The 27,167-nt window shown below is 42.6% G+C and overlaps 1 protein-coding gene across 3 annotated transcripts in view; it reads left to right on the forward strand.

Annotated features, from left to right (window-relative positions):
• The first annotated feature begins 363 nt into the window (after positions 1–363).
• SEMA4G (semaphorin 4G) overlaps positions 364–27,167 on the forward strand; it is a 126,915-nt gene continuing 100,111 nt past the window's right edge. For 2 of the 3 annotated variants that reach the window (XM_072131146.1, XM_072131148.1), the window contains exon 1: positions 365–576. The gene's annotated coding sequence lies outside the window, so the exon portion shown is untranslated. Of the gene's footprint in view, positions 595–27,167 lie in introns of all 3 variants that reach the window. The other variant, XM_072131147.1, reaches the window with a different exon arrangement.

Consider the following 27,167-nt stretch of genomic DNA (forward strand, 5'->3'; position numbering starts at 1 on the left):
TCTATGATGATCACCATGTTTCTAGGTACTAAAGAGCTGAAGATAGGGGCCTCTCCCCCTTCAGCGTCTAAACTTGACTCATCTAAGCGAAAATATGACTCTTCTTTGCTCATTTTCACAATGATTTTTTAGATATTTTTTATAGGCAGACAGGTCAGATTTCATATAAAAGAGGGAATTCTATGAAGTAAATTGTACTCCCTACCAGGTAGGGGGGGTAGAAGTTTAATGGGCTAAGATCTGGTGCTAGGTTCTCTTTATGTGATCTATGTGACTATACCATGAGTGTGTGAGATAAGGGTATTATGTGGTGATAATGTCGCACTAGTGATTGTGCGGATCCTCAGATGTGCTGTGATTACCTCAGCGCTGGGGGTGCAGTTCCCCCGTGGCCGCTAGGGGGAGTGTGTGAGGCGCTACCTGTGCTAATGTGTGAGCTGCACTTCCTAGCAGCGCGTTGTCTTTGTGAGTCGTCAGAAACCTGCGTATGTGTAGTATCTGCTGAGGGGAGAGGAAGCCGGGAGCCTGCCGGGACCTAACACGGGATCTACCCGGGATATATCCGCCTGCGAGCCGGTGAGTGCTGCAGTACAGGTGGGCAGGGTGTAGTGCTGAGCGCTGGGGGGTGTTACCAGTATCCTCAGCTCTTGTGTTCTGCCCCATCTCCCACCTGTCCCTACACCATCTACTGTGCGATGTGCTGCAGCTGCCTCCGTATACTGTGCGATGTGCTGCAGCTACCTCCGTATACTGTGCGATGTGCTGCAGCTACCTCCGTATACTGTGCGATGTGCTGCAGCTGCCTCCGTATACTGTGCGATGTGCTGCAGCTGCCTCCGTATACTGTGCGATGTGCTGCAGCTACCTCCGTGTACTGTGCGATGTGCTGCAGCTACCTCCGTGTACTGTGCGATGTGCTGCAGCTACCTCCGTGTACTGTGCGATGTGCTGCAGCTACCTCCGTGTACTGTGCGATGTGCTGCAGCTACCTCCGTGTACTGTGCGATGTGCTGCAGCTGCCTCCGTGTACTGTGCGATGTGCTGCAGCTACCTCCGTGTACTGTGCGATGTGCTGCAGCTACCTCCGTGTACTGTGCGATGTGCTGCAGCTACCTCCGTGTACTGTGCGATGTGCTGCAGCTACCTCCGTATACTGTGCGATGTGCTGCAGCTACCTCCGTATACTGTGCGATGTGCTGCAGCTACCTCCGTATACTGTGCGACGTGCTGCAGCTACCTCCGTATACTGTGCGACGCGCTGCAGCTACCTCCGTATACTGTGCGACGCGCTGCAGCTGCCTCCGTGTAGTGTGCGACGCGCTGCAGCTGCCTCCGTGTAGTGTGCGACGCGCTGCAGCTGCCTCCGTGTAGTGTGCGACGCGCTGCCTCCGTGTAGTGTGCGCTGCAGCTGCCTCCGTGTAGTGTGCGACGCGCTGCAGCTGCCTCCGTGTAGTGTGCGACGCGCTGCAGCTGCCTCCGTGTAGTGTGCGACGCGCTGCAGCTGCCTCTGCATGTAACCCTTTCTCTCCCTGCTACACAGTATCCATTATACTAGAGGGCTGCATTGTTATATAGGTGCCTGACCCCTTAATGCTGTCGCTTGTGTTTGCGGATTCAGGACCTGATGTCCTTTCCAAGACAATTCCTAAACACCGGGAGATCTGTCACATGTAGGTGTCATTGACTTCATAGAAATGGTGACCAGCCCTGACCATTATTGGTAGTGGAGGGGTTAAATAGCTGTGTTCTATGTATATTGATGGGTAAATGAAGATAAATGACTGTTCCTCTCCCTATATCCAGGTCATTAGGAGTTGGGGTCTTTATTCTCATGTGATTTCTATTTAGCGGGTTTTGTGATTCGCGTGTATATTACATTGTGCACTTCTTTCATAACATCAGCTTCCATCTACTATTGTTTACATGCCGCGTCGCTGTTACTATACCTGTTGTTGTTAAAGGGAATCTCAACCATTGCCATTGCCCTTTAAGACGCCTACAGATTCCTTTACGACTTTCCAGGCTAATACTAGCGGATCGCCACGCTCCAGTGCAGGTCTGGATGTGATGGGACTGTAAGTAGTCATACGTCATGGATGCAACACATGGTACACACAGTATAATACAAACCCACAGCGTCCATGTATTAGCACCAGCCAGAAGAAGGAGTCAGGATGTACTGGGGTCACCTAACCCTTACTAGCGTACCCCCACTAGTTAGCCAGAGCATAGACATACTCGTATCTGTGTGCTGCATATCACACCCAGATTTATATATCGTTTTACAAAATCTCATTGACTTTTATGGTACCGCAAGAGGCACATATCCATCTATAACCCCAAAATATCGTCACCTGCTGATCAGACCTAACATGGGGCTCTCCGGTCACCCTAGCACTGGGCACATGTAGTGCTCCCCAGGTCCAGCAGTGAAAGGGTTACCCTGCTGTCCTCCCTCCGTCATTGACCTTATAATTATTTCCTAGCAGTAATTAGATTGCGGGATGTTAATGGAGTTTTATTATAAGAGGTCAAATATTCTCTACAAAACAAATTACAATCGGCTTTGATATTATTCCTTCCAATTACTGGGTGATTTCATGCATACACAGATCTATCTATCTATCTATCTATCTATCTATCTATCTATCTATCTATCTATCTATCTATCTATCTATCTATCTATCTATCTATCTCATATCTATCCATCTATCTCATATCTATCCATCTATCTCATATCTATCCATCTATCTCATATCTATCCATCTACCTATCTAATGATAATATATGTGTTGTGTGTATCCAGATGCCATGAGCGCACGCACAGGCAGGCCTACGTCACAGCTATTGACTATTACTGCAGGAAATCTCTATGCGATGTATGGATGCTGTAGCTGTGTAGATGGAGGTTCCTTGTTCTGCACTGTCCTGCTTTAGGGGTCTTCAACTACTCAGGGTGGGGGTCATGTCCCATGTAATACTGCAGCAGATGATCCATACCTCCCATAGTATAGATTCAGATGCAGTCTAGACCAGTGGTGGCGAACCTATGGCACGGGTGCCAGAGGCGGCACTCGGAGCCCTTTCTGTGGGCACCCGGGCCATCACCCCAGCACACCAGACAAGACTCACAGAATCTTCCTGCAGTTGCAAGCCACTTAAAAGATGCTGCTTTCAGTAATACTTTGATACTTACTTCTCTACTAAGAACTGTAGGAAGAGGGAGAATGAGTAGACGGGGCCGAATTATCTTTGGAGGATCTTCTGCTGAGCACAGAGGGACACTGGAAATAAGCTAAAATTATGCAAATTTTCCATCTTTCTACTGTGTTGCTGTCCTCAGGAGGCCAATCTGATTGAAAGTTGTTGAAGAACAGGGAGCAATAAGTTACTGCTTTAATTTTTAGTTGGCACCTCGCGATAAATAAGGGGGGTTTGGGTTGCAGTTTGGGCACCCGGTCGCTAAAGGTTTGGCCATCACTGCTCTAGACCATCTTCTTTGAGTCAGATACTTTGCTACAATGTGTCAGTATAGTTTATTATGTATCCTTTCACATGTGATTTCCAGACCCTGGAATCTTTCTTTGAACGAGTGTGTGACGAAAGTCACACATTTGGATGGCTCTATGACGACTCTTGTCTTGTGTAACCCCTAGCCTTAGTGGCTGACTATGCTGAGTGTGCACATCTCTAAGAGGGCTAGAAGCCACTGCTAGACGCTTGTGGGATCTGCTTATCTCCGTCAGCAACAATGTATGGTGCATAATGATATCCACTGTGTCTGATCTGAATAGTCTCCTTGAAATTGGAGTACAGTCTGGAGACCGCCATACGCGGTATGTTCCCACTAGTTGACACCAAGCAGAGATCTTGCATCTTAGAGGACATCTACCACCAGGATGAAGGATTGTAAACCAAGCACACTGACAGCTAGGGGTTCCAGGCTATATTAACACTTATGGAGCCTAGAGCCCCTCGGGCTCATTTGCATATTTTAAAAAACATCAAATAAAAACATGGGTATAAAAAGCTAAAATAAGAGCGGATCCTGCCAAAGGGGGCACACACCAGTATGTCAGTGTGCTTGGTTTACAATCCTTCATCCTGGTGGTAGATGCCCTTTAAACATTATGGGGTATGGTAATATGGCAGGAGACTTAGTTATACTTGGCCGACTGCTCTGAAGGCCTCAATCCCTCACAATCAGCTCAGCCAAAAGTTCAATGAATGGAGAGAGATGCTACCCGATACCTCTGCTATCTGTCATCAGTGGAGAGTATTGATCCCTTTAAGAATAGTGGATCTGGGGTTTTTGGTATCTGAACTTTTTGCCCCTCAGTGATCAGAAGAATGTGGATCTGCTGGACCCCCATGTGTAAGGAGCAGGGGTGTGCATTTATGACCACTGCTTGCTCCATTAACTTTTATAGGACTTGCAGCTTTGGCGGCCATAGAAGTGGATGGAGCTGGTAACATTGATGTATAGGACCTCCACTATCTACAGATGAAGTGAGAATATAGGGTCTCTTTACATCACCGGGGACAGTGGTTTCTGTAACTTGTATCCATTTCTTCAGTGGTTTAGGCCACACTTCTCGTTGCTCAAGTCCTTTGTGTTAAACAAACTTGCCTTATCCAATTACAAAAGTTTTTTGTCCCAGTCCCAAAATCTCTCTTTTGCACAGCATTTTACCCTCTCCAGTTTTATCTCTAAATATATGAGTGTGTTTCGTGTCAGTGATCAAAATATATTTGTGAACCAGGCGGCTCAGGATGAACAGAGCCGCAGTTCCCCACCATATAGGGCAGTACAACAGAGAAAACCGCGAGTCAGGTAAAACACGGCTTTCTGGAACTGCTCATTATCACATCTCTTGACTTGTTTGGGCCAAATTTCAGTTTTATTAAGTGAAGTTGTGTTTTCAGTCCAATTACGTGAAGCAATGAAGATCTGGAAATTCCGCATTTCTTCATCTGGTAATCCTGGCACAGGACGTATATCCAGGATTCTAGTTCGTACAGATAATTACTCCGCTCTTCCCTCAGGTTGTTCTTCTTCGCTGTAGATGTCTCTCCTCTCCTGTTCTTGGCATTATACCATTACATTATCATTGACTGGGCAGAGGGTAGGCTCCCCCCGAAACGATGCTGATACTATACCCCAGCTTATTTCCTGATGCTTTAGACCCTGGAAATCTATGATAGTGGACAGGCGGAAGGAAGGCCCTGGGCACTGAATTTCCTGCTCCCTGGGAGACATTAATGTGCGGTAATTGCTTGTACGTCAATGTATTTATTAACACAATTGATCCTTGTGCTTGTTGGGTAATTCGGACTGATTTACAGTTATTAGTCAGAAAAACTATTGAGTTTCTGAAGGTGGTTTGTCAAAAGCCATCTCACCTTCTGTTAGTCTTGTAGGTTTTGTAAGGAGTGTGAGAGGATTTAGTTGCATCCGTGGTGAGTTTGTCTGTCAGCATTACACATGATGTAACAAATAGTTAAATAAGGTGTGAACACTGCCTAAACACTGTTTTTTTTTGTTTGTTTTTTTTAAACTTTGTTTATTTTTAAACATTCAGTTTTTCAGATGCAGTTATTGAAGCCAAAAGCAGGTGTGGATTATAAGGGTGCTGTCACACAGTGCGTCTTCGGACCGCTTTCAAACGTGCGCCTCTTCGGACCGCTTTCAAACATCAAAAACTGCATCTGAAAGTGTCTTAGCATCTAATGCAGAGGAGCAACGACATTTTAATTGAATCCTTGAAATGGCGGCAAAAAAATTCCAACCTATGTTGGTCCCATCTCATTTCTTCACTGGCTGTCCCCTCCGGCCCTGAGATTGGGGAGGCGGTGGGAATTTTTGGCGTTTTTTGTGCAATGTTTTTACATATATTTTACCTACAAATATTTGAGCCTGTATTAGGCGACCTTTACACAAATGTGTGTCCGCAAACAACGGATCCGTGGTGAGTGTGGATTAATCTTCCCCTATGTCACTTCGGTGTTCAGGAAGCTGAAGTAACTTATCACTTCAGTTCCTTCTGAATTATTCTCTGCACATTATCATCCAACCACTTCCACTTGAATGGGGATAAGTAACAGTTTTGAGCCCACAGCCTTTAAGCGACGTTGTCACCAGATTTTATCCCATTATACTACTAACCCCATCATGTAGAAATGTCCTTTCTAGAATTCCCACATTTATGTGAAATCCCATTTACTTATTAAAAAAAAAAATCTCCTCTAAAGTCATGTTAAAATGAGCAGAGATTAGTAATATTTGTTTGGGTAGAGTCCCTTTTAGAGGCTGCAGGGGGAGTAACACTTCAGACTCCTATCTCTTCTATTCTGACACAGAAACATTCATTGTATTAAATATGAGAATCTCATCTTTTAGATCACATTGTGCATGTGGTTCTGTGAGATACAGCAGTTACAGATTCAGTTCCCATCTATTTCTTTATCTGCAACTTGCATTTTCAACTATGTATTATACTGCTTGTACTGCTGGTTCTGTAGAACACAGAACCACAAGAATGATGCAATCAAAAAGACGTGATTCTTATCTGTAATATGTATGTATGACCGCTTCTAGAAGGCTCTGAAAGTATCTAATCTCTGCCCAAGATGACTCTTTTCTGCTTGTTTTCATATGACTTTGTAAGACACTTTTTTATTGGTAAATGGGTGAGATTTAATGTAAAAGAGGGAGTTCTATAAAGGACATTTCATACCCTACTAACACCCTTACCCCCTGTAGTTTAGTGGGGTAAAATCTGGAGATAAGATAATCCTTTATTAGTCCCAGAGCGGGGAAATTCACAACGTTACAGGAACAGAGAGAATACAGAGAGTACAGTACAAACAATGACAGAACATTAATATTAGGGATAAATGAACAACAACAAAAAAAGGATAAAAAGACAAGAAAAAGAAGCCAAGAAATGATCGTCAGTGTGATATTCAGTGTGTGGATGGGACCTGCTGGTATTGGTTGGGTGCTGAGCACAGGTTACTTCTGTTTGGGCCTTGTGTGTTGTACAGCCTGATGGCAGCAGGGAGGAATGACTTCCGATATCGCTCCCTCTCACACTTGGGGTGAAGGTGCTCCCCAATGCTATGCATGGGATGGGAGCTATTCTCCAGACCTTACACAGTGTCCTCCTCTCATCCACCACCTGCACTGTGTCACCAGGACCCCCTGGACAGAGCTGCTTTCCTAATCATTCCAGTCTGCTCCTCTCCTTAGCTGAGATGCTGCTTCCCTAACAGACTATGCCAAAGAAGATGGCTGATGCCTCTACAGAGCTGAAGAAGAGCCCCCGCACTCATAATGCCCTGAGCCTCCTCAGCAGGTATAGCCGGCTCTAGCCCCTCCTGTGAAGTGCATTTATGTTCTCTGCCCACCCCAGTTTATTGTTGAGAAGGACACCCAAGTATTTATAGGACTTCACTGCCTCAATATCCGTCCCCTGGATAACCACTGGTAGAGAAGGAAGACTGCGCCTACGGAAGTCCACCACCAATTCCTTGTTCTTCCCAGCATTAATCCTAAAGTGGTTTTGCTGTCACCAGTCCACAAATTTCCAGATCAGTTCTCTACTCCCTGTCCTTCTCACCTGTAATGAGGCACTATTGCAGAGTCATCCAAGAATTTCTGGAGGTAGCATGAATTGAATTGTACCTGGCGTCTGCTGTGTACAATGTGAAGAGGAAAGGAGTCAGGACTGTACCTTGAGGTGCAGCGGTACTACTCGTCAGTGTCCGACACACAGTCCTGGGTTCTGAGGTCGGTTTGAGAGGTAGTTTAGGATCCAACTAGAGAGGTCCACTCCAGCCAGATCCAGTATGTCCCTTAGTAGCCCTGGCTGTATAGAGTTAAAAGCACTGGAGAAATCATGGAACATTATTCTTACAGTGTTCCCCCGGTGTTTCCAGGTGAGAGAGTGGGATGTGTCCCTTTAAATGGGGCAGTACTGTGCACACAATGCGATACAACCACTGTCCAATCTATTTCTTACTGTCCTGTTAGAACTACAGCTATAAGTTGTCTTTTTCTGTGCTGCGTTTTATTTTCTTCCCTTGAAGGAAGACTAGATATGTTTTCTTTTTTTTCCTTTTTCATTTGCCACTTGACTTTCCTCTAAAAGCCATCATGATGGTGTTGTATTGAGCCTCATATTTCACAATGACAGATCCAGTGCTGTGCAGCTCACAGCAAATCTTTCTGAAGCCGGAGCCGGTTACTATAAAAATGATGTTAATCTCGTTTATATGATGATAACATAGAGGTGCTGCAATTTCTAAACCAAGCACGTACACACTGTAAACATCCATTTTTGAGGCTTTGGATTCGCTGTTCAAGAAGGGTTAAGCTTTAATCAGAATGATCCTGTCCTCCTACGCAGGCTATGTCTTCATATGGTGGCAAACAACACACTGTGCAGTCAGATCCATTGGAGTGAGACCGCCCACCTGACACAAGACCTTAATTAACATATTAGGAGCCAGAAATAGCAATGGCAGGGGCTACACCTGAATCGGGGCAGTGAAAACTTTCAATGTTGACCAATCCACTTTAACCCCTTAACGCTCTGCGCCGTAGCTCTACGGCGCAGAGGTATAAGGGATGTATGAAGAGGGCTCACGGGCTGAGTCCTCTTCATACAAAGGTGGGGGTTTTTGCATAATGCATAAAACCCCCACCGCTAATAACCGCGGTTGGTGCTAGTCGCCGGCGGCATTTAAAAGACGGCGGCGCGCGGGCGCCGCCATCTTTTTTTCGATCGCCACGCCCCCGAACGTCATCGGGGGGCGGCGATTGGTTGCCATGGTAGCCTCGTGTCTTCTTTTGACACGAGGCTATCTGGCAGCTGCAGATTCGTTACAATGAGCCAGTGGCTCATTGTAATGAATGTGCTGCAAAAATGCCATATATTGCAATACAGAAGTATTGCAGTATATGGTAGCAGCGATCTGACCATCTAGGGTTAATGTACCCTAGATGGTCTAAAAGATAGTGAAAAAAAAAAAGTTTAAAAAATTAATAAAATATTAAAAGTTCAAATCACCCCCCTTTCCCTAGAACGGATATAAAACATAATAAACAGTAAAAATCACAAACATATTAGGTATCGCCGCGTCCCAAAATGCCCGATCTATCAAAATATAAAAACGGTTACGGGCGGCGGTGACCTCCGAGGCGGGAAATGGCGCCCAAATGTCCGAAATGCGACTTTTACACCTTTTTACATAACATAAAAAATGAAATAAAAAATTATCAAAATGCCGCACAGACCTCAAAATTGTAGCAATGAAAACGTTGCTTCATTTCGCAAAAAATGACCCCTCACACATTTCCATGCGCCAAAGTATGAAAAAGTTATTAGCGTCAGAAGATGGCAAAAAATTTTTTTTTCTTTTTTTGTACACATTCGTTTAATTTTTGAAAATGTATTAAAACACAATAAAACCTATATAAATTTGGTATCACCGCGATCGCACCGAACCAAAGAATAAAGTAGGCGTGTTATTTGGAGCGAAGAGTGAAAGTCGTAAAAACTGAGCCCACAAGAACGTGACGCACGTGCGTTTTTTTTTCAATTTTTCCACATTTGGAATTTTTTTTCAGCTTCGCAGTACACGGCATGTTAAAATAAATAACATTACGGGAAAGTAAAATTTGTTACGCACAAAATAAGCCCTCACACAGGTCTGTACACGTAAAAATGAAAAAGTTATGGATTTTTGAAGTTGGAGAGCGAGAAATGAGCCGAAAAACCCTCCGTCCTTAAAGAGAACCCGTCATGCAAAATAACCCCCCTAAACTAAATATATTTTCATAAACTGCCATTAGAGAGCATTGCCTCTATCCCTTCATTGTCCCTCTACATGCCTGTAAACCTAAGCAATGAGGTCCTAAAGCTGTATGCAAATGACCTGTGAAATGTCCAGTGAAGCATTAGCATATTCAAGCTGTCCACTCTATTCATGAGTGGGAGGCACAGCCACACCCCCAGTGCATGACTGACAGCCTGTATAATGATGTGAGGCTGTATAATGATGTGCATCCTGGTGCTGGTGGCCACGCCCCCTGCAGCATGTGTGTGCATGTGTGTGTGTGTGTACAGGAGAGATACAGCAGCTCCAGGCAGCCATGTTACAGCAGAACATGTCAGATTCATGTGTAGCTGATGTCTGTGTCTCTCACCTGTATATTAGGAGGATGCAGCATGTCAGCAGATGCAGCACACACTAGCCATGCTTTACTATACATTACACACAGACATGAGCAGGGGGAGGAGAGGGGAGGGGTAACAGGGGTGACATCACTGCCTCTGACCATGTGACCAGCCTCATTTACATGATAAAGAATAGATGATTTTACAATGAATAATGTATGAAATAACTAGATAAAGGCTGGGATGGGATCCTTGTGAGCTGCTCCAACAGGTAGTGGTGACAAGACTAGTGACACAGACCTGATGACAGGTGTCCTTTAAGGGGTTAAAGAATATTTATTGCAACCTGCCAAAACATAAGTGTCCCGTAGCTCTGGAGAACCTCAGGATCGCATGTGAACATTGTAAACTGTAGCACAACTCTCTCGGACTGGTATTCCCTTTCCAGACTTGCTCGGAACCCAACCGGAACTTTTCCTTTTTGATGCGGTCGGCTGCTTGTAACGTGAGATTTGTGTATCGCCATTTAATATTTATGACCCTTTTTAAGGTAAAATAAATGTTCTCTGCTTAAGTATTAACGGTGATGAAGTGACCTCCTGTAACGCAGAAAACATGTTTTAATTATTAATCGCATTGATAATATGGCAGTGAAAATGACTTCCGGCAGCTTACACCATGTAGGAGGTTTGTTACTCGATGGCTTCTACTGCTTTTGCGTGTTGTATTTATTCTGTGTGGTTTGGTGATGACTCATTTGACGTTTCACTTACCTTTAGGGACAACTTCCTAGGCATTATTCACAGGTAAGATGTAAGATTATTAACCCCTTCACAACCGCTGGTAATTGGTACCGGAATATCCAGTTCAATTTTTCGCAGTTCTTTTCTGGGTCGTCTTTAAATTACTTTTCTATGGAACCACTTGACGTATCAAAACCATTTTAATTTATTATTTTTTTTTCATGACATGTAAGTTGATGGAATACGGTAATTTTATGAATAAATGAATAAATGAAATGAAATGAATAAATGAATAAATGAACTGTATATGAATATGCAGACCAATAACTAAAATGTGAAATGTGGAAAAAAATAGATATATATTTTCTTATGATTTTTGCCATTAAATAATTTTTTGTAATAAACGGTAAAATTGTAAAAATGAAAAAACAAACAAAAATCCCTATGTTATAAGTACAGTATATGTTTAGCCTCAATCCATTGCCATTTCCCAGGTTCATAGACGGAGGTAGAGGGTGCTTGTCCTTTTCCAGGTTCATAGACAGGGGTAGAGGGTGTTTGTCCTTTTCCAGGTTCATAGACGGAGGTAGAGAGGGTGCTTGTCCTTTTCCAGGTTCATAGACGGAGGTAGAGAGGGTGCATGTACTTTTCTAGGTTCATAGACGGGGGTAGAGGGTGCGTGTACTTTTCCAGGTTCATAGACAGGGGTAGAGGGTGCGTGTACTTTTCTAGGTTCATAGACAGGGGTAGAGGGTGCGTGTACTTTTCCAGGTTCATAGACAGGGTAGAGGGTGCGTGTACTTTTTGAAGTGTTTTCGGAAACAAAACTCGTTCTGCTTTCTTCTCCTTCTGATTTCCTATTAAAAAAAGGAGACCCTCCCCTTTAATATCACATCAGGATTGTGTTTCTTGGCGAAACAGAATCTGAGCTGTCCTCTGCTAAATTTACAGTTGGGAATTGTTACCTGTATTTTAAAAATACATTTTTTTTTTATAGTGGATAACTCTAGCTTTGTGTCACCTACAAACACAATCCTGATATTATTTAAATGGGGCTATTCTCCACTTTAAGAGGACACCATAATTGTGTGTCATGTTTCGGAAGATATGAGCATAGGACACTTCCTTGCTGATTATATACGTGCCATCTGTACCGGGTATGTGTAAATACAGTGTATACAGCCAAATGACAGTTGTGAAGGGGTTAATGGCGTTACAATGCTACTTAGGGGAACGTTCACATGACGTATGTTGGCCTGGGCTACGGAAATGGTGCGGTCCCCATTACGTTTTGTGTGAATGAACCCTTACAGTGGATGCTAGTCGCCATAAACATCTGATTAAAGGGGGTCTGATTGACAGGACCCATCATGACTGTAAGTTACCTTTATCCGGCCTGTGCTGCAGAGGACGTGCTGGAAGTCCCATATAAATCGATGGAGCACAGGACAAAAGTCTACATGTGTATTGTGAAATGATCACCTGTTGTGTAAGGGGTGACCTTGCATGAATTGACTGTAGGGTGGAGGATGTCTCCTACTTGCGGATTGGCCGAATAATCTGGAGCAAATGGTATTTGTCAATGCTGAACAGAGAGCACTACATGATGCAAGCCTTATGTTTCTTCTTCAGACTTCAGCAATAGAAATGTGGAGCCAAAGGACACAAAGATGAAATCTCTCAAAATAAATAGTCGTAAATTTTCTTTTTTTTTAAGGTTGTCCCTTTACCTCCCAGTTGAGGGGTTGTTTAATGTCACCAGGGTAAAAGGGTACCAAGTTTAATCACCCCCCCCCCCCCCTCCACCCCATACGCAAGACCGGATGCCAACTCACAAGAACCATTCCCCCCACATGATGGAGTGGCAGGTTGAGCATTGCCAGAGATATCCATCGCACCGATACTATTGAGTTGAGTTGCAAGGATTGCAAAACTTGAAACTTGTGACAGGCCCTTTAATGGTTTCGGACAAGTGCTTGGTTCTGCACTCTGCCCCAGTGACGTGATTGGGACTGAGTTGCATCTAGTCCATGTCTAAAGCCCATGATAAACTTGGTGGATAGCAAGTTGACTCGTTTTGGTGAAAATGAAGCCAGAATTCGGGCTCCTTCAGTCCCAATTTCTGTAACTTACAAAAGCAGGCGTTGATACTAGTAGCTTATAAGTAGATGCTTAGATTCTATGGTGTTTTTGCTTGTGCATTTTTGTGATTGTTTGCTGGTGTTTCTTTAGAAAAAAAGAATGGATAGCGCCTCCTCCACCCCTCTTCATACACGTGCCGCCAGGACTGTTACATCCTGCTGACTCTTGGTGAGAAGGCCGCCTCATCTGAAGCCTGAGTGATCTGAACACACATGTTGATCAGGATGGGCTTATTGCCTAGCCTGACACCGATGCCATCAGAGACTGACAGGGCTCCTTATTAGCAGAAATAACTGCAGGTTATAGGATGCTATAGGATGTATTATACATGAGCTCATGTGGTTATATACAGTGGCCTCTTCTGTATTTTGACTCTTATATTATCCGTGTAGAGTTCCCAGGTCGATCTTTGAAGAGGGCAAATGTCGGAAATGTACCATGTACCAGCACTGAGACCCCCACTGATGAGCAAGTTAGGCCCTACCCCATTGATATGGCCTAATTTAGTTCGTGGGAAAACCCCTTTAATTGCCAATAAGAACTAATGACATTGGCGCGGTGATAGGCTTCTGTGGGCCGCAAAGACCATGCCCAGTAGCATTTTTATAGGGAATCTGGTCAAATCACTGGAATTTTTGGTTCATTATTCCAATATTTAGTACCTGTGCTCGGCATCAAAATTTGATGAGATTTAATATTCTCCTTGGACATGGATGGTGGCATGGAGGATCCCAGAAGAGACGTAGAGGGTAGGTTTATCAAATCCATCAGAAGAGAACTATCAGTGTAATTACTACTCTCGTTATTACTTGGTCTTATGGTGTCCAATGCCTTATGGAAGCCCCAAAGACAATGCACCAAAGCCTGTGGGACCTTATTATGGGCCCATAGTTACTGTATTATCTTACAGGGCTCTAATCTTTGTAGGCGGCGTGCATCATCAGTCCTTGTTCTGCTTGCTGCACATATTATATTTGTGTGTGTATATAAAATGTACATCGCTATTTTTCAATATGTTCGTTCTTTGAGAAGAAAGTTCATGTGTAAATATTTTAGTACGTAGTAAACTGTTCAGTTCATGGTCTCTGCACCAAGGCGTTTAGCAGGTCATAAAAATTTGATGGGCTGGTAGTGCTGTGCGCCAGGGTGTGTTGGTGCGGCAGAGAACATACGCGTTTATTAGGAAGATCATGTACGAAGCGGCGCAGCTTAAAATGAAAGTTATCAAAATGATCGAGGGTTGTTGAATCATGGTTATCTTTAGGCTGTTTAGTTTTTATTACTTGGCTTTCTAAAACGCTGGCGACATTCTCTGTGTACATTTTTGCACCAAAACCTCCAACCTTCTTTTTGGCAAGTACCACCCCTTTACTAATAAGCCACACCCTTTGTTAGAGACTTTGGAAAATTGTGTAAAGCCCATGATAAACTTGGTGTATAGCAAGTAGACTCGTTTTGGTGAAAATTAAGCCAGAATTCGGGCTCATTCAGTCCCAAGATCTGTAACTTACAAAAGCGGGCGGTGATTCTAGTAGATTATAAGTAGATGCCTAGAGCTGTCCATAAATACAGATATGTGACATTGGCACCTTAGGCCTTGATGGCGAACCTTTTAGCGACAAAGTGCCCTAAAAGCAACCCAAAACCCCCCTGATTTATCGCGAGGTGCCAACCAAAATTAAAGCAGTAACTTACAGCTCCCTGTTCTTCAACAATCATATTGGCTTCCTGAGGACAGCAACACAGTAGAAAGATAGAAAATTAGCATAATTTTTGCTTCTTTCCAGTGTCCCTCTGTACACAGAGAATCGTGGGGCCAGCAGGAGGTCCTCCAAAGATAATTCGGCCCTGTCTATACATTCTCCCTCTTCCTACAGTCCCAAGTAGCAAAGTAAGTATCAAAATATTACTGAAAGCAGCATCTTTTAAGTTGCTTGGAACTGCAGAAGGATTCTATGAGTCCTGTCTGCTGTGCTGGGGTGATGACCCGGGTGCCCACAGAAAGGGCTCTGAGTGCCGCCTCTGGCACCCGTGCCATAGGTTCGCCACCACTGCCTTAGACCCTGAGGGTTACTTTGTTATTAGAAGGAATACTGGTGATTTATGTGACTATACTTCTGTCTGATCTGTGACTACGTTGTCTACCATAGCCCTTATAGTGGGATAGTATAAATTAACTAGTTGTTGTTCTCAATTGTTAGGTCCCCTGCAGTTAATGGAACTGTTGTGGTTCATGCCACCATTGTTTAAGGTGTCGTATCGATGCCCATGGCTTCAGGGGGTTGGTGGATAAGTACTGCTTACCCACAGATTGAATATATACCCTTTAAGATGACTGTCTCTTTAAGGCTGGGAATTCTTTTATCAGATCTTTTTTCTCTGCTTTATTCCTGTTGCTGCAGCTTCTAGATCTTGAGGATAAATGGGGCCTGATGAAATTTCTTTGACACTTGTGTTCAGCTAAGCGAGCGAGTGCAGCGGCTTGTGTTAGGTTAAGAATTTAAGATTTTCTGACTGCTGGACTGTGGAGTCGTAGCTCAGATTGCAGTTTTTACAGATCTCTGTAACTGTTCTATAACTCTGTTATTTGTGTATCAGGCGGTGGCATCCGTAAATTCTTATGGACCTAGCAGACAATTTTTGTGGTTTCCTATAAAGTAAGTCACTGCAAATAAGGTTCTATAGATGATCTAAGCAACATAACCGTCAAAATGATGCCATGAGCACAACATGAACCTCAGGATTTCCTGATCGGGCACCTTGGCTCTCGTTCCAGAAGAGCATTCATGTGTTGTATAGTCTTGATTACTTTGGAGATAAGAAAACACAATTTTAAGATGTCACATTCCACTCCGTTAAACTCCCAATTACCGTTGACCGATGGAGTGTAAAGAAAGTGTAAAAAGTAATCAGATTAAAACTATACAATAATTACTTAGATTGTCTTATTACAACGATCTTCCATTGTAGATCAGATGTGGTAGACCTTGCCGTGTCACTGCTGTGATCTAATCTCAACAATGGATCTGGTCCAGTAGACAATAAGGATCTGGTGCCGATATCTGAACTGCAGGAACCCATCTGATTTCCTCGCGGGCCCAAAAATAGGAACTTAAAGGGGTCGTCTACTTTCAGCAAATTATTGATATTTTGTGTACTGAAAAGTTACATAGCTTTCTAATATACATCCTGCGCTGAAGTTCAATCACAGGGTACACTTACACTAGAGAACCTCCTAATTTACTACATAAATCCCTCCAATTATCCAAAAATGGCGTATTTACGCCAAATTTACTTCCAGCATTCTCAGTACCCACACAACAAACTGCCACCACCCACTATTATACTCCAAACCAAGAAGGCCATAGGAACCTCATGCACTCAGGCAACGCACACTGGTAAATTACACGGGACATTTAATTACTAAATATGCTATATATGCAGAAGCTCCCAGGCAGCCTATCCCTGCGCAATGAATTTCACAAAATACTGACACATGGGGTCCTCTGGATTTACTAATTTTACATCCAGTTTTGCCCCCACCATGACTGTGATGTCACTTAAAGGAGACGGTTCATATTACCCCTCCCTTCAGCCAGGTACACTTGTGTGAAAGATTTGGATGAAAACCCCATACATTATGATCGGAAGATGTTCCAACCGCGCTATGGCTTCCAATCATCGGGTATCTCGCTACCTCTTGCCCTATACCAAACTTGTTTAGTTCTAGGCTTAAAATCAGGGGGGTTCCGTGATTTGAACCTGTTCCCATCTAGCTAGATTCTTCAAATGCAAGAGACAAATGCACCAAAGGCCCTTAACCCTCTCCTGCAAATTGTACAAGTAATTGGATAGATATGATTTTCTTTTGTATACCTTTGTTTGTGTTTAGGTGGGGAACACCCCCCGCCTCTGCTTCTTCTCACAGAAAGCACTGGAGATAGCTGGCGTGTCTCACACACTATCTGCGCATGCGCCGCATCGCCCAACAGTTGCGTACTGGGTCGGCTCCAGCTTTCAGTAGGCCCCTGGGCGGCAGAGCCTCAGTGGGCCTCTATGTAGTAAACTCAACTTGCGGGATTTAAGATTCAAAAACTAAAACAGTCTCCTGTTCCCTAAAATATTCCCTAGTTTATCATCCCTAACAGCCCCTCATGGTTATTTTATATAAGTCCCCCTCACACCCTGTGGATTCATTAGATACAGCCCTCTTTCCCCCATGGCTTCTTTGTGTACATCCTTATGTGGGCCCCCCAGCAGCTAGGGCCCCCCGGCACTTGCCCAGGTTTCCTAGAAAACAGTGCCATAGCTTTCTACGTGCAGCAGTATGCTTTAGTTGCGTTATTGTAGTAAATTCTAGCTGAGCTGCAGTAACTGGACAGATTTGCTCTACAGTTTTTGGAACACAACGGCCATGTTTTTCTTTAATGATTGTGTTCCTAGAAGACCTTGTGGTAATTGTTTTGCGGTTTCAGAAACCTCTTGCTTCATTTTTGCTTTTTGTAGGGGGTACTGTTTAATGATACATGTGTCTTGATAGTAGCACAGAGAGATATCTGGAGTATTAGGGTTTTTCTTCCTCTATTGTAGAGTTTGGGACTTTCCATCATATTGTCAGATAAATAGAGTTGTGCCTTTATCTGGGGTATTGCGGACAAATGATTTGGGTAACGAGAGGATATACTTTATTTCTATGGCAATGGCATAAACATTGTTTCTTGTATCTTTTGATTTAATAAATTGATAGTCTTTTTCTTTAGAAAAGCTCATGAATGTCACGTGTGGTCTGACACTTGTCACTCCCTCTGATCAACTGTATATCCACATAAGCTACAGATTGCTCTGCCCACTTTGTCAGCTCCTACTTAAAGGGGTTTTCCCACAAACCAAGTTAGGATGGATAGGGCCTGACTTGCTGAGCTGTGGGGGTCTCACAGCAGGTTATTTTTTTATTATTTTTACCCCATCCTAGTCCAATGTTTTGTGTTATACATTTTAGCCTCTTACCTTCTTCCTTCTTTGCTGTGAACCCTCATACAGGAATGTTTCGTGCTCGAATCCCTTCATCAGTACATTCCACAGCTAATCCTCTGTCAGTGCAGCCGTGTCCATGGGATGGAGATCAGAGAATAGGAAGGGATGCTCCATTTTCTGTCTGTCTGGACTCAACCCTCATGTGGTACCTATTCTATAGTGGCGGATGTAAATATGAGAGGCCGGGGAGATAGTGTGGTCACGGCGTTACTCTGTGTCACTTACACTTTGTGAGCCTGGATTTCATAGAATTTCTTTGGAACAAGATTCAACTTGAATGAAAAATTTGGGAAGAGTAGCACCTGGTACAATTCCTGTTTTCTTTTTTTAGGTAAGTAGATGAGATTATATCTTTATTTCAAGTTATTTAATAATGTTTTTTAAATTTGCCATTTATTGTTTTATATCATTTAGAACACAGAGTTGTGGTCTACTAAATTGACTACTAAATCTACTAAAATGATTTTTATTTATTTTTTTTTTTGGATGCAAGCCATTACCGGAAAGGTAATTAAAGTTGTGTCCAGTCTATGTTCTCTAGACAGACATTTACTTTTTCTTCAACTCTTCCAGTAAGTGCAGTCACAAGGCTGGAAATACTGACACGGCTTTCATAATCGAGATCCTCTCTCTCTATGTTGGTTTTTCAATAAACTGCAACCGGGACGGTCTCCGGTGAATGTTGGTGAATTTTAAGACTTTTAAATCCTGAAGGAATTAAAGGAGGCGTAAAAGTCTTGAAGGATAGCGATTGCCTTAAAGTGGAAGTAAGGATGTAGCTAGCAAACTTCTTTTTAAATGCTGGTAAAACGGAGTGTTTTTTTTTTTTTTTCTCCAGTTTTACACAATGAAGGTTTAAATGGTATATTAAAGGGGTTGTCCCCAGTTATTTAAGTTATGGGGGATAATTAGCTGGTCACAAGAATGAGACCCCCAGAAAATGGTGATCCTGTTCTTACTAATGGATGGAGCAGTGAGACAAGCATGTGACCTGCCGCTTTTTTCAGTTGTATGGAAATGACAGAGGTAGCAGAAAACGGCACTTGGCTATCTCTGACCACTCCTGTAGACGGTGGATGGAGCGGCAAGACACACACTTGTCCTGCTGTTCTACCCATTAGTGAGAAATGGACACCATCTTGCGAACCATGGTGGGTTTACCAGTTGGACCCTCTGATCAGCTAGTTATCCCCTTGCATGTGGATAGCTTAAATACTTGGGACAACCCCTTAAAGGAAATCTACCACCAGGATAAAGAATTATAAACCAAGCACACTGACATAATGGTGAGTGTCCCCTCTGGCAGGTTCTGCTTTTCTTTTAGCTTCTTAGGACTTTGTTTTTACAATAAAAAAAGGTTTCACAAATTATGCAAATGGGGTTCCAGACTCTATAGATGTCAATGGAGCCTGGAGCCCCAAAGGCTCATTTGTATCGTTTTTAAAACCTCTTTTTATCACAAACAAAGGCATATGAAGCTACAAGAAGAGCAGCTTCTGTCAGAGGGGGCACACACCAGTATGTCAGTGTGCTTGGTTTACAATCTTCATCCTGGTGGTAGATATCGTTTTAAAGGTACCACTTCCTCATAGTCTCTTTCATAGTTTCTGTATCTACTTTTTATTCATCCTCTTTTCTCTCTTTCTTGTGACAAATGAACCAGAACAGACGCGGGTAATTAAGCGTATACTGGAAAATGTTCATGATCAAAGCTGAGGTTTATATCAACCTATTACAATGTTGTGGCAACCGTGGCGCTGCACTGTGTAGCCCTGCATTACCTCTACTAGATCAGTGCCAGTATGTTACACCTATGACTGCGCCACCAGCTGTGTCATGCTTTCCTCGCAGAACAAAGCTTTCCATTCTACTGCTACTGTTCATGGTTGAATATGCAGTTCCTGAAGAAGGGAAGGAAGGGCATTCATAGTTTCATAGTTTCATAGTTTATACGGTTGAAAAAAGACACTTGTCCATCAAGTTCAACCAAGGGAGGGAAGGGATTGGATGAGGAAGGGATTTAGGGGAAACAATTCTATATAACATAACCATCAATGTTATTTATGTGTAAAAAGGCATCTAGACCCTTCTTAAAGCTCTCTGCTGTCCCTGCTGTGACCAGCGCCTGAGGCAGGCTATTCCACAGAGTGACAGTTCTCATAGTAAAAAAGCCCTGTCGCCTCCGGTGATTAAACCTTGTTTTCTCCAGACGGAGACAGTGCCCCCTCGTCTTTTGATTTGATCTAATCTGAAACAACTTACCACCATATTTTTTGTATGGACCATTCATATATTTAAATAAATTAATCATGTCCCCTCGTAGTCGTCTCTTTTCCAGACTAAATAAATCTAGTTGTTTTAATCTTTCCTCATAACTAAGACCCTCCATACCCCTTATCATTTTTGTGGCTCTACGTTGAACCCTCTCCAGCTCCAGGGCATCCTTTTTATGGACCGGTGCCCAGAACTGGACAGCATATTCCAGGTGAGGCCGAACCAGTGCCTTGTACAGGGGTAATATTACATCCCTATCACGAGAGTCCATACCACTTTTGATACACGACAAGATCCTACTAGCTTTAGAGGCAGCTGATTGACATTGCATGCTGTTATTCAATTTATGATCTACTAGTACCCCCAGGTCCTTCTCAACAAGGGACTCTCCCAGATTTACTCCCCCAAGGACATATTTTGCCTTTGGATTATTGGCCCCCAGGTGCATAACCTTACATTTATCCACATTAAACCTCATTTGCCAAGTGGATGACCAAACATTCAGTTTGTCCAAGTTACACTGCAGCCTATGAACATCCTCCATAGACTGTATTACACTACACAGTTTGGTGTCATCTGCAAAAATAGACACAGTGCTATTAATTCCTACCTCTATATCATTAATAAATATATTAAATAGTAGTGGGCCAAGCACAGAACCCTGAGGTACACCACTCATAACTGGTGACCATTCCGAGTAGGAATCATTGACCACAACTCTCTGGATACGATCCTTCAGCCAGTTTTCAATCCAATTGCAAATGATTTCTGCCAAACCAATAGCCCTAATTTTACCCATCAGGCGTCTATGAGGAACAGTGTCAAATGCCTTTGCAAAGTCCAAGAACACAATATCCACAGCTGCTCCTCCATCCAGGCATCTGCTCACCTCTTCATAGAAGCAGATAAGGTTAGTTTGACAACTTCTATTCTTAGTAAACCCATGCTGGCTATCACTTATTATTCTATTTGATGTCACATACTCCAGTATGTAGTCTTTTACTAACCCTTCCAATACTTTCCCCACAATGGAAGTTAAGCTTACAGGTCTGTAATTGCCTGGCGAAGTTCTAGAGCCCTTTTTATATATTGGCACCACATTTGCCTTGCGCCAGTCACTTGGCACCACACCAGACATTACGGAATCCCTGAAGATTTTAGACAGTGGTACAGCAATAACAGAACTGAGTTCTTTAAGAACTCTGGGGTGTAACCCATCTGGTCCAGGAGCTTTGTACACATTGATTTTATTGAGCTTAGATTGGATAATGTCTACATTTAGCCAGTCTAGTATATTACAGGGTGCATGACCCGCACTGGCACCACCCAAGTCACAAGTTCTCTCTTCTATTGTATAAACGGAGCTAAAAAACCTATTAAGTAACTCCGCCTTCTCTTGGTCTCCAGTCACCGATGCCCCATTTTCAGAATAAAGGGGTCCAACCTGTTCTGACCCATTTTTTTTTGCATTGATATACTTAAAAAATTTCTTGGGATTTGTTTTGCTATCTTTAGCCACCTGTCTTTCATTTTGTATTTTGGCTGATTTGATTTCTTTTTTACAGATTTTGGTAAGTTTTTTGTAAGTATTGAAAGCCTCTGATGACCCATCAGATTTATATTTTTTAAATGCCCTCTTTTTCTCATTAATTGCCCTTTTAACTGTAGCTGTAAGCCACGCGGGATGTGATCTAGCCCGTCTATACGGCTGAGGAGTTTTCTTAGTCCCTTGTATTGATTGATTGTATGGATTAATTTGTAGACCCTTGATCCGCTCTGTCAGACTTTGCCAGGTAAACCTTTGATCGACTGTGTTCACCTGACAGGTAGGTAATTTTTACAAAAAAAAAAATATTCTTTTATCTATATGAAAGTGATATTGACTGACCCTCTCCTGAAAACATATTTGAATCTCAATTGATCAGTTGTGTGTGGAGTTCTTTTCCATAAAAGCCTTACCCCCTAAGAAAGCAAAGTTATGGGGGATTTGTTTGTTTGGTGGGTGCACGTTACCCCTGGCTAAGCGCTGCAAACAGACCGTGGATCCGTTGTTTGTGGCCCGATATTAAACCCGATTTTTGTGTAGTTGGCATAAGGGAGGAAAAAATGTAGGTACCGTAGTTGTGATTTTCTTTCCTTCATTAGCAAATAATCCGTTCTTAAGACTATCGTGCACCACATCATTTGTAACTGTGTGAAAGCTGCCTCTGCGGTCTGTGTATAAGGATGGTTTCTCCATGATCAAGTTTGTTTACTGGGCCGAACCTAGAACTACTAAACTGATCTGTAATGCTTTTATTTGAGTTTTTGTGGTTCTGTTCGGTATTGTTTTACAAAACTGAAACTTTTCATAAGCCGTAAACACAGTCTTGTCAGTCTTGTAAGTTCAATCTTCATCTCATCAGACCAGAGAATCTTATTTCTCATAGTCTGGGAGTCCTTCATGTGTTTTGCACACTATATGCAGCTTTCCTATGTCTTGCACAGAGGAGGGGCTTTTCCGTCAGCGCACACTGCCATACAGTCCTGACATTTCTGTTTTTTTCTGTCAAGATGGGGTGCAGAGTGTACACTAATGAGCAAAAAAATATATATATTTTCTTTTGATCTTACCAATTGGCTGCAATGAAACAAAGAGTGAAAAATTTAAGGGGGTCTGAATATTTTCCATATCCATTGTATGCAGTTTTATTGCTTTTGTGGATTCTTATTTTAAATGTAAAATCTGCTTAACCAGTTGCAGTGAAGGGGTTACGTGTCAGCTGGAGAGTGTGAGCTCATTACAATGTGGTCTCTACTGAATGTAGCCCGACACGGCTTGGCCATTGTACCTCGGCACATTGTAGCAGTCGCATCAATAACCAAAGTCCTGGACACTTACAGGGTGACCCTTGCGTCCTATGTCACTGCTAACCCTAACCATGCTGGATTCCAGCTTACACAACAATTTATTGAACGCTTGTTCCCATTCTTGGAGCTGTTTTCGGCTTGGGAAATTAAACGGTTCATAATCTGTTTTAATAAGCACAGAAAAATAAGCTATCACTATAGGCTCTCTATTGTCTGCATGTAAAATAATATCCTGTTCTAGTAAACGCCTGCGGCCATCAGCACGTCTTGTGCAACAAATACTGAGATTCTGCCAAATGCTAAACTGGTTTATATAAACACAATGTTGTATCGGTGCGGTGAGGGGGGTATAAGGTAATACATATAGGGGTAAGCCAGAAGGCCTGTGCCTATAGGCTGCAGATGCTGCTCAGGGGCATCTCTAGGTACCAGAGGCTCCATGTGGTAACCATAGTAACCTGCATCCTATATATGACATCAGTGCAGCCCTATTTTTAGGATTTTTGCACACCAGTCACTTTTTCTCATTTTAGATTGTAGACCCTCAAGCTGTCATTAATGCAAAGGTAAATGTATGTTTTGTCACGGTGGTAGAATTACTCCCCGTGGCCTCTGAGATCTGTATCTTTAAATGTACATTTCTGTACACCAGGGCCGCACATGTCACAAGGCTTATCTCCACATATAAGTGTTATGGGGAAAGATAATCTAATTCACAAAGGTTTTTGAGTCTGTTCTCCATCTGTCACATACTAAATTATTACAGAAAAAAAAAATCTCACTCCACCTTCATCATTACATCACTACTGACAATAGATGATGTCACAGCTTATCTCCTCCCCCTCCCTGTACAATGACCTCTATATAGATAACACTGACCCATCATTACATCACTACTGACAATAGATGTCACAGCTTATCTCCTCCCCCTCCCTGTACAATGACCTCTATATAGATAACACTGACCCATCATTACATCACTACTGACAATAGATGATGTCACAGCTTATCTCCTCCCCCTCCCTGTACAATGACCTCTATATAGATAACACTGACCCATCATTACATCACTACTGACAATATATGTCACAGCTTATCTCCTCCCCCTCCCTGTACAATGACCTCTATATAGATAACACTGACCCATCATTACATCACTACTGACAATAGATGATGTCACAGCTTATCTCTACACCCTCCCTGTACAATGACCTCTATATAGATAACACTGACCCATCATTACATCACTACTGACAATAGATGATGTCACAGCTCATCTCCTCACCCTCCTGTACAATGACCTCTATATAGATAACACTGACCCATCATTACATCACTACTGACAATAGATGTCACAGCTTATCTCCTCCCCCTCCCTGTACAATGACCTCTATATAGATAACACTGACCCATCATTACATCACTACTGACAATAGATGATGTCACAGCTTATGTCCTCCTCCTCCCTGTACAATGACCTCTACATAGATAACACTGACCCATCATTACATCACTACTGACAATAGATGATGTCACAGCTTATCTCCTCCCCCTCCCTGTACAATGACCTCTATATAGATAACACTGACCCATCATTACATCACTACTGACAATAGATGATGTCACAGCTTATCTCCTCCTCCTCCCTGTACAATGACCTCTATATAGATAACACTGACCCATCATTACATAACTACTGACAATAGATGATGTCACAGCTTATGTCCTCCTCCTCCCTGTACAATGACCTCTATATAGATAACACTGACCCATCATTACATCACTACTGTCACTAGATGATGTCACAGTTTAGTTACACCTCCTTCCTGCACAGAGCATGGCTAGAAAACTCTTAGATGTCAGTGAGCCGAGTCCACTTCATTTCTGCTATATGGCCAGGAGGATGTAGTAAAGCATGTCGCTGAGTGCCGTTACCAGGGAAGACAACATAATCATGAACCGAAAATATAAGTAAAAAAATCTAAAACCTATTAGAAAAAAGTGATATACCTTATATACTCGAGTATAAGCCTAGTTTTGCAGCACAAAAAAAGTGCTGAAAACCCAAACTCGGCTTATACTCAAGTAAAAAAATATATAGGTTTTACCAGGTTTTTGTGTTAAAATTAGGGGCCTCGGCTTATACTTGGGTCGGCTTATACTCGAGTATATACAGTAAATTTTGTTATCTGGTTTTAATGCCTCAAAATAGTGACATATTCCCTTTAAGAACCTTAGTACTCCATGGAGTTTGTAGCTGGGGGATTTTGTGATCGCTGCAGATTTTGGGGGCTCCTTCTATACAGTTTCTCTAAGATCAGCTCTTCTCTGGCTCCCCTGCAGTATTGAGTGTATTTACACTGGAACATCCCTCTAAATGATGCGAGTGTGTCCTTACATAGGTGTATCCCATATGTTTGCTATGTGTATATCTCGGTCTAGCACCCGTCAAATAATTAGTTGATGTTTCTTCCTTCACGCTGTGTAAACTCTGGCACATCGCGCATTATTAACAACGTGTGAGTCATGTGTGAAAAGCTGCAATGTACGTGTTACACTAATCTGAGAATTACATTTCAGGGATCTTCTCAGGAAGGATCCTGACCTGCAGGCCAGGAAAACGTGGAATAATTCGAAAGCTAGTCTGATAATTGATTCTGCAACACGTAATGGGTTAATTAGCATTCGCAATTAATGTTTTTCTGAGATGGCCGGCACTTCCCTGTACATCATGTCCTTATGTTACTGCCGCAGTCTTTCCATTGATATAAAATTTATTAACACAGATCAAATTATTGCTGGTAATGGAAATATATATTCCTGAGATAAGTGATGCTAAAGATTTCAAAGATTTGATATCTACAAATGTCTTCTGTCCATATCCATCATGTAAAACGAGGAACATTGCTCATAGTTCCAGGTACTGTGACTTGGGTAATCTTCTTATATTTGTGGCCTCCTTCCTACTAAAATCTACGGTTTTTAAAATTATGTTAATGAGCCAGAAGGACTCAGAAGGATGGGGATGTTACCAGAGCTCCTCCCTGCTATAGCTTCACAGGCTGTTGGACTGTCTCACCCTTCTCTCTGCTCCCTCAGTAATTCATACTTGGAGGGGGGAGGTGCTCCTACATAGTGTAACAACCTGTGAATCTGCAACATGGAGGTGCTCTGTTAACACTCCCAGGAGCCCTTCTGGTTCCTTAGCATAATTGTAAAAATTGATTTTAGAAGGACGGAGACCATGGATAACAATAAGATTACCACATCTATGACTAAGTTCACTGGTTTATCATGATGGATTTTTATGGAAAATTCCCTTTTTAAGGGTTTTTTTTTTATTGACCACCAGCTGATCTTGGAGGGTCATTCGTTCCTCATGTTTTTTTCTTTTTAAAATTTTTGGGATGGCTTGGGCAATTCTTACAAAGATCCAGTAAATTTCCACTACACGGTATATTGGATTAGTGACTAGTGGTCAGACCCCCATTCACACACTGATCGATGCAAAGCCGCTAGTCATCTTGTTTGTGGGCGGAGCCTTCAGGACTTCCGCCAACATTTCCTCTGGAATTTCTCAGCCTATTACTCTGAACTCCTGTTCCAAATGGATATAAACGTATAATATCGGTTACTGTTTTTATGTGTCTCTTTAGGTGGCTTCTTGGTTGAATTTTTTTTCTCCATATTACAAGCTTCACCTAGAATATACGCTGACCATATCAGTTGTTAGACAATTGGCAATATGAGAATTGCATGTGCTATAATGTGTGTATGTCAAGAAATAGATTTCTATATATAGATCCCTACAATACTATAGTTCCATACCGATCAAACATAAATGTATACGGGTAATTAGCGCAGTATGGAAAGCCCGGTCCATTCAGGCAACTTGTCATATTCTGTAGCTCCGCTCACAGCGAAAAAATAATTGTGCAGT

This window comes from Engystomops pustulosus, chromosome 11 (genome assembly GCF_040894005.1).
Source record: "Engystomops pustulosus chromosome 11, aEngPut4.maternal, whole genome shotgun sequence".
Lineage (NCBI taxonomy): Eukaryota > Metazoa > Chordata > Amphibia > Anura > Leptodactylidae > Engystomops > Engystomops pustulosus.